Here is an 8,873-nt window from a genome sequence, read left to right as displayed (position 1 = left end):
CTTGATGCTGCGACCGGGAGGGAAGCTGCGCCCCGTCCGAGTCAGACTCGGTCGTTGCGGCCCACCCGAGCCCGCACGCCTCACGCGGAGGGGTCATACGCCCCGGCGGCCACGATAGACGTCCTCCCGCTTCGCGGTGGTCGGGAGGGCTTAGCGGATAGGTGCAGATGCGGGGGCGGCTTCCCGAGATAGCCGTCCCTAGGTTAGGCGAGGGTTTGAGAAACATCTTTCGCGGTAGACCGGCGCGGCCGGCGGACGCCCACGTGGCGTGCCGCGAGTCGGATCGCGCGCTCGGCCTCCGTTGATGGCCGCTAGGTGCGTGCGTGGAATCGGGGCGTCTCGGTCTCGCTGCCGTACGGCTCGCGCTAGGCCTGCGGGGGCGGCGTCGGAGCGCGCGCTCGCGCGGCGGCCGTAGCGCTAGAGGGCGACCCGCAAGTGGGGAGGAACCGTCCACCCAACGCCGGCGCTAGCCGGGGCCGGTGGGGGCCCTACCAAGGCGGGTCATGGTCGCATGTCGGTCGGTCCGGCCTCTGTTTACCGAGGCGGCCGGCACCTCCATCTGCCTTGGATGCCCCGAATCCGCAGACTTTCCTCCGGCCTCAGCTTAACGAGACGGCCGTTGCCTCCATCCTTGGATGTTAACATTCGCAGAGTTTCAGCTCCGGGCTAGGGCGGGTGAAGTCGTCTCGAACCACGTGCCTGAAGGCCGCCTCGCGCCGGATGCAGGCCCCGCTCTGTCGTGCGGTGTGACCGTCCAACGCGGGCATCGCTAGATTAGCCGTGGCCACGATCCTTCCGCACCGCGAGCCTTTCGCCCTCGGCCGGTGGTCGCTCAGTTCGCGGGCCGCTGATCCCGCTCCATCTCTCCGGCCTGTGTTTAAGGAGGCGGCCGCTCCTCCTTCCTTGGATGGACCATTCGCATATTTTTCGCCCGGCCTGTGTTTAAGGAGGCGGCCGGTCCTCCTTCCTTGGATGGACCATTCGCATATTTTTCGCCCGGCCTGTGTTTAAGGAGGCGGCCGGTAACTCCCTTTCTTGGATGAGACCCAACATTCGCATATTTTTCGCCCGGCCTGTGTTTAAGGAGGCGGCCGGTCCTCCCATTCTGCCAGTGTTCCTTGGACTTTGAAAATTTCAAAGTCTTTCCGCTCCGGGCTAGGGCGGGTGAGGTCGTCTCGAACCACGTGCCTGAAGGCCGCCTCGCGCCAGATGCGGCCCCGCTCTGTCGTGCGGTGTGACCGTCCAACGCGGGCATCGCTAGATTAGCCGTGGCCACGATCCTTCCACACCGCGAGCCTTTCGCCCTCGGCCGGTGTCGGTCAACGTGTGGGTGGGGGGGAAGGACGGCTGCCGGGAGCAGACAGCCGTCCCCGGGTGGGGTGTACAGTCCTTCCACCGCGGCCGCCGGGAGCAGACGGCCGTCGAGCGATTCTGCCATTGTTCCTAGGACTTTGTACATTTTAAAGACCCTCCGCGCGGGCCGCTGATCCCGCTCGGTCGCTCCGGCCTGTGTTTAAGGAGGCGGCCGGTCCTCCCATTCTGCCAGTGTTCCTTGGACTTTGAATATTTCAAAGTCTTTTCGCTCCGGGCTAGGGCGGGTGAGGTCGTCTCGAACCACGTGCCTGAAGGCCGCCTCGCGCCGGATGCAGGCCCCGCTCTGTCGTGCGGTGTGACCGTCCAACGCGGGCATCGCTAGATTAGCCGTGGCCACGATCCTTCCACACCGCGAGCCTTTCGCCCTCGGCCGGTGTCGGTCAACGTGTGGGGTGGGGGGGAAGGACGGCTGCCGGGAGCAGACAGCCGTCCCCGGGTGGGGTGTACAGTCCCTTCACCGCGGCCGCCGGGAGCAGACGGCCGTCGAGCGATTCTGCCATTGTCCCTAGGACTTTGTACATTTCAAAGACCCTGCGCGCGGGCCGCTGATCCCGCTCGGTCGCTCCGGCCTGTGTTTAAGGAGGCGGCCGGTCCTCCCATTCTGCCAGTGTTCCTTGGACTTTGAAAAGTCTTTCCGCTCCGGGCTAGGGCGGGTGAGGTCGTCTCGAACCACGTGCCTGAAGGCCGCCTCGCGCCGGATGCAGGCCCCGCTCTGTCGTGCGGTGTGACCGTCCAACGCGGGCATCGCTAGATTAGCCGTGGCCACGATCCTTCCACACCGCGAGCCTTTCGCCCTCGGCTGATGTTCAACCAACGTGTGGGGAGGGGGTTATGGACGGCTGCCGGGAGCAGACAGCCGTCCCCGGGAGGGGAGACTTCACGGCGGCCGCCGGGAGCAGACGGCCGTCGAGAGATTCTGCCAGTGTTCCTTGGACTTTGACTATTTCAAAGTCTTTCCGCTCCGGGCTAGGGCGGGTGAGGTCGTCTCGAACCACGTGCCTGAAGGCCGCCTCGCGCCGGATGCAGGCCCCGCTCTGTCGTGCGGTGTGACCGTCCAACGCGGGCATCGCTAGATTAGCCGTGGCCACGATCCTTCCACACCGCGAGCCTTTCGCCCTCGGCCGGTGTTCGCTCAACGCGCGGGCCGCTGATCCCGCTCCATCTCTCCGGCCTGTGTTTAAGGAGGCGGCCGGTCCTCCCATTCTGCCAGTGTTCCTTGGACTTTGAAAATTTCAAAGTCTTTCCGCTCCGGGCTAGGGCGGGTGAGGTCGTCTCGAGCCACGTGCCTGAAGGCCGCCTCGCGCCGGATGCAGGCCCCGCTCTGTCGTGCGGTGTGACCGTCCAACGCGGGCATCGCTAGATTAGCCGTGGCCACGATCCTTCCACACCGCGAGCCTTTCGCCCTCGGCTGGTGTTCGTCCAACGTGTGGGGAGGGGGTTAAGGACGGCTGCCGGGAGCAGACAGCCGTCCCCGGGAGGGGAGACTTCACGGCGGCCGCCGGGAGCAGACGGCCGTCGAGAGATTCTGCCAGCGTTCCTTGTACTTTGAATATTTCACAGCCGTGCTCGCACTTAGGAAATTTTCGAGCGCTGTGGCACTTAGACATTTTTCGTCAAGCGTGGCACTTAGAAATTTTTCGTCAAGAGAGGCACTTAGACATTTTTCGTCAAGAGTGACACTTAGAAAATTTTTCACTCTCTTTGTGCCTTCCAGGGTGCTGTGCAACCCTGCGTGTTGTGTTCCCACCGAGCAAGGGGCGCTGCTGGCGGCCATGACCAAGCGCTCGGCACCGGGCCCTTTCATTTTGTGGGGTAAATTATGCGCCCCCCATGCTCGTTCTGACTATATTTTGCGAAAGGGGGGTAAATCGTTGATGAGTACGCTGACTAGGGGGACCATTTAGCGTACTCTGGCGCACCTGAAGACCAAAGTTGGTACTGCACCCTCCCCCTGGTACCCCAGCCCCTGGTACCTAAAGAGGGAGAGGCCGAATTTTCGCTTTTTGGGGCCGACCGAGGGAACCAGCCGAGGCGGACACTTTTCGGCTCAAGAGCCGTTGGCACTTAGAAAAAATTCGCACAAGTTGGCAGGGCTACCAGGGGAAGAGGCCGAATTTTCGCTTTTGAAGGCCGACCGCGGGAACCAGCCGAGGCGGACACTTTTCGGCTCAAGAGCCGTTGGCACTTAGAAAATATTTGCCAAACTTGGCTTGACTTCCAGGAGAAGAGGCCGAATTTTCACTTTTGGTGGCCGACCTGGGGAACCAGCCGAGGCGGACACTTTTCGGCTCAAGAGCCGTTGGCACTTAGAAAATATTTGCCAAACTTGGCTTGACTTCCAGGAGAAGAGGCCGAATTTTCACTTTTGGTGGCCGTTATGGGGAACCAGCCGAGGCGGACACTTTTCGGCTCAAGAGCCGTTGGCACTTAGAAAATATTTGCCAAACATGGCTTGACTTCCAGGAGAAGAGGCCGAATTTTCACTTTTGGTGGCCGTTATGGGGAACCAGCCGAGGCGGACACTTTACGCTGGTTGAGTCGTTGGCACTTAGAAAATATTTGCCAAACTTGGCTTGACTTCCAGGAGAAGAGGCCGAATTTTCACTTTTGGTGGCCGACCTGGGGAACCAGCCGAGGCGGACACTTTACGCTGGTTGAGTCGTTGGCACTTAGAAAATATCTGCCAAACTTGGCTTGACTTCCAGGAGAAGAGGCCGAATTTTCACTTTTGGTGACCGACCTGGGGAACCAGCCGAGGCGGACACTTTACGCTGGTTGAGTCGTTGGCACTTAGAAAATATTTGCCAAACTTGGCTTGACTTCCAGGAGAAGAGGCCGAATTTTCACTTTTGGTGGCCGACCTGGGGAACCAGCCGAGGCGGACACTTTACGCTGGTTGAGTCGTTGGCACTTAGAAAATATTCGCCAAACTTGGCAAGACTTCCAGGAGAAGAGGCCGAATTTTCACTTTTGGTGGCCGACCTGGGGAACCAGCCGAGGCGGACACTTTACGCTGGTTGAGTCGTTGGCACTTAGAAAATATTTGCCAAACTTGGCTTGACTTCCAGGAGAAGAGGCCGAATTTTCACTTTTCATGGCCGTTATGGGGAACCAGCCGAGGCGGACACTTTGCGCTGGTTGAGTCGTTGGCACTTAGAAAATATTTGCCAAACTTGGCTTGACTTCCAGGAGAAGAGGCCGAATTTTCACTTTTGGTGGCCGCTATGGGGAACCAGCCGAGGCGGACACTTTAGGCTGGTTGAGTCGTTGGCACTCAGAAAATATTCGCCAAACTTGGCAAGACTTCCAGGAGAAGAGGCCGAATTTTCACTTTTGGTGGCCGACCTGGGGAACCAGCCGAGGCGGACACTTTACGCTGGTTGAGTCGTTGGCACTTAGAAAATATTTGCCAAACTTGGCTTGACTTCCAGGAGAAGAGGCCGAATTTTCACTTTTCATGGCCGTTATGGGGAACCAGCCGAGGCGGACACTTTGCGCTGGTTGAGTCGTTGGCACTTAGAAAATATTTGCCAAACTTGGCTTGACTTCCAGGAGAAGAGGCCGAATTTTCACTTTTGGTGGCCGTTATGGGGAACCAGCCGAGGCGGACACTTTAGGCTGGTTGAGTCGTTGGCACTCAGAAAATATTCGCCAAACTTGGCCAGACTTCCAGGAGAAGAGGCCGAATTTTCACTTTTGGTGACCGACCTGGGGAACCAGCCGAGGCGGACACTTTACGCTGGTTGAGTCGTTGGCACTTAGAAAATATTTGCCAAACTTGGCTTGACTTCCAGGAGAAGAGGCCGAATTTTCACTTTTGGTGGCCGACCTGGGGAACCAGCCGAGGCGGACACTTTACGCTGGTTGAGTCGTTGGCACTTAGAAAATATTCGCCAAACTTGGCCAGACTTCCAGGAGAAGAGGCCGAATTTTCACTTGTGGTACCCGACCTGGGGAACCAGCCGAGGCGGACACTTTAGGCTGGTTGAGTCGTTGGCACTTAGAAAATATTTGCCAAACTTGGCTTGACTTCCAGGAGAAGAGGCCGAATTTTCACTTTTGGTGGCCGTTATGGGGAACCAGCCGAGGCGGACACTTTAGGCTGGTTGAGTCGCTGGCACTTAGAAAATATTCGCCAAACTTGGCCAGACTTCCAGGAGAAGAGGCTGAATTTTCACTTGTTCTGGCCGTTATGGGGAACCAGCCGAGGCGGACACTTTAGGCTGGTTGAGTCGTTGGCACTTAGAAAATATTCGCCAAACTTGGCCAGACTTCCAGGAGAAGAGGCCGAATTTTCACTTGTGGTACCCGACCTGGGGAACCAGCCGAGGCGGACACTTTAGGCTGGTTGAGTCGTTGGCACTTAGAAAATATTTGCCAAACTTGGCTTGACTTCCAGGAGAAGAGGCCGAATTTTCACTTTTGGTGGCCGTTATGGGGAACCAGCCGAGGCGGACACTTTAGGCTGGTTGAGTCGCTGGCACTTAGAAAATATTCGCCAAACTTGGCCAGACTTCCAGGAGAAGAGGCTGAATTTTCACTTGTTCTGGCCGTTATGGGGAACCAGCCGAGGCGGACACTTTAGGCTGGTTTAGTCGTTGGCACTTAGAAAATATTCGCCAAACTTGGCCAGACTTCCAGGAGAAGAGGCCGAATTTTCACTTGTTCTGGCCGTTATGGGGAACCAGCCGAGGCGGACACTTTACGCTGGTTGAGTCGTTGGCACTTAGAAAATATTCGCCAAACTTGGCCAGACTTCCAGGAGAAGAGGCCGAATTTTCACTTGTTCTGGCCGTTAGGGGGAACCAGCCGAGGCGGACACTTTACGGCTGTTGAGTCGTTGGCACTTAGAAAATATTCGCCAAACTTGGCCAGACTTCCAGGAGAAGAGGCCGAATTTTCACTTGTTCTGGCCGACCTGGGGAACCAGACGAGGCGGACACATCACCCCGCAAGTGCCGTTGGCACTTTGAAAATATTCGCCAAACTTGGCCAGACTTCCAGGAGAAGAGGCCGAATTTTCACTTGTGGTGGCCGCTATGGGGAACCAGCTGAGGCGGACACTTTACGCTGGTCGAGTCGTTGGCACTTGGAAAATATTTGCCAAACTTGGCCAGACTTCCAGGAGAAGAGGCCGAATTTTCACTTGTTCTGGCCGTTATGGGGAACCAGCCGAGGCGGACACTTTACGGCTGTTGAGTCGTTGGCACTTTGAAAATATTCGCCAAACTTGGCCGGACTTCCAGGAGAAGAGGCCGAATTTTCACTTGTTCTGGCCGACCTGGGGAACCAGACGAGGCGGACACATCACCCCGCAAGTGCCGTTGGCACTTTGAAAATATTCGCCAAACTTGGCCGGACTTCCAGGAGAAGAGGCCGAATTTTCGCTTTTTCTGGCCGACCTGGGGAACCAGACGAGGCGGACACATCACCCCGCAAGTGCCGTTGGCACTTTGAAAATATTCGAAACTTCCATCAAACACACATCGGCTTTTTCGCCGTCGCTGTCCGGCCTGGGCACCATCGTGGCTCGGACAGTTCGTGTGCCAGCTTCCGTTGGCACTTAGAACATTTTTCAAAATAAAAATAAACAGTCCTGCACATACGTGCCGACTATATTTTGCGAAAGGGGAGTAAACCGATGAGTACACTAACTAGGGGGACCAACAGACCGTAGTGGTCTCCCCTGGTACCTAAATGCATACCCCTGGTACCTAAATGCATACCCCTGGTACCTCAGCGACTACCCCTGGTACCTAAATGCGTACCCCTGGTACCTCAGAGAGGCCGAATTTTCACATTCCGTGGCCGAACTAGGGAACCGGACGAGTCGGACACTTTTCCGGGAGAGACCCGATGGCACTTAGAAAATTTTCGCTCAAGTTGGCAGGACTTCCAGAGCAAGAGGCCGAATTTTCACATTATGTGGCCGAACTAGGGAACCGGACGAGTCGGACACTTTTCCGGGAGAGACCCGATGGCACTTAGAAAATATTCGCTCAAGTTGGCAGGACTTCCAGAGCAAGAGGCCGAATTTTCACTTTTTCTGGCCGACTCGGGGAACCAGCCGAGTCGGACACTTTTCCGGGCAAGACCCGATGGCACTTAGAAAATATTCGCTCAAGTTGGCAGGACTTCCAGAGCAAGAGGCCGAATTTTCACATTATGTGGCCGAACTAGGGAACCGGACGAGTCGGACACTTTTCCGGGAGAGACCCGATGGCACTTAGAAAATATTCGCTCAAGTTGGCAGGACTTCCAGAGCAAGAGGCCGAATTTTCACATTATGTGGCCGAACTAGGGAACCAGCCGAGTCGGACACTTTTCCGGGCAAGACCCGATGGCACTTAGAAAATATTCGCTCAAGTTGGCGGGACTTCCAGAGCAAGAGGCCGAATTTTCACATTATGTGGCCGAACTAGGGAACCGGACGAGTCGGACACTTTTCCGGGAGAGACCCGATGGCACTTTGAAAATTTTCGCTCAAGTTGGCAGGACTTCCAGAGCAAGAGGCCGAATTTTCACATTATGTGGCCGAACTAGGGAACCGGACGGGTCGGACACTTTTCCGGGAGAGACCCGATGGCACTTAGAAAATATTCGCTCAAGTTGGCAGGACTTCCAGAGCAAGAGGCCGAATTTTCACATTATGTGGCCGAACTAGGGAACCAGCCGAGTCGGACACTTTTCCGGGCAAGACCCGATGGCACTTAGAAAATATTCGCTCAAGTTGGCAGGACTTCCAGAGCAAGAGGCCGAATTTTCACTCGTTCGGGCCGACTCGGGGAACCAGCCGAGTCGGACACTTTTCCGGGAGAGACCCGATGGCACTTAGAAAATATTCGCTCAAGTTGGCAGGACTTCCAGAGCAAGAGGCCGAATTTTCGCTCGTTCGGGCCGACTCGGGGAACCAGCCGAGTCGGACACTTTTCCGGGCAAGACCCGATGGCACTTAGAAAATATTTGCTCAAGTTGGCAGGACTTCCAGAGCAAGAGGCCGAATTTTCACTCGTTCGGGCCGACTCGGGGAACCAGCCGAGTCGGACACGTTACGGCCGAACACCCGTTGGCACTTAGAAAATATTCGCTCAAGTTGGCAGGACTTCCAGAGCAAGAGGCCGAATTTTCGCTCGTTCGGGCCGACTCGGGGAACCAGACGAGTCGGACACTTTTCCGGGCAAGACCCGATGGCACTTAGAAAATATTCGCTCAAGTTGGCAGGACTTCCAGAGCAAGAGGCCGAATTTTCACATTATGTGGCCGAACTAGGGAACCAGCCGAGTCGGACACTTTTCCGGGCAAGACCCGATGGCACTTAGAAAATATTCGCTCAAGTTGGCAGGACTTCCAGAGCAAGAGGCCGAATTTTGGCTCGTTCGGGCCGACTCGGGGAACCAGCCGAGTCGGACACGTTACGGCCGAACACCCGTTGGCACTTAGAAAATATTCGCCAAAGTCGGCCGGACTTCCAGGCGAAGAGGCCGAATTTTCGCTCGTTC

Source organism: Syngnathus floridae, unplaced genomic scaffold (genome assembly GCF_059516105.1).
Source record: "Syngnathus floridae isolate MCC-2025c unplaced genomic scaffold, RoL_Sflo_1.0 HiC_scaffold_54, whole genome shotgun sequence".
Classification (NCBI taxonomy): domain Eukaryota; kingdom Metazoa; phylum Chordata; class Actinopteri; order Syngnathiformes; family Syngnathidae; genus Syngnathus; species Syngnathus floridae.
The sequence above is the reverse complement of the archived record's forward strand: the minus strand, read 5'-3'. Positions refer to the sequence as shown.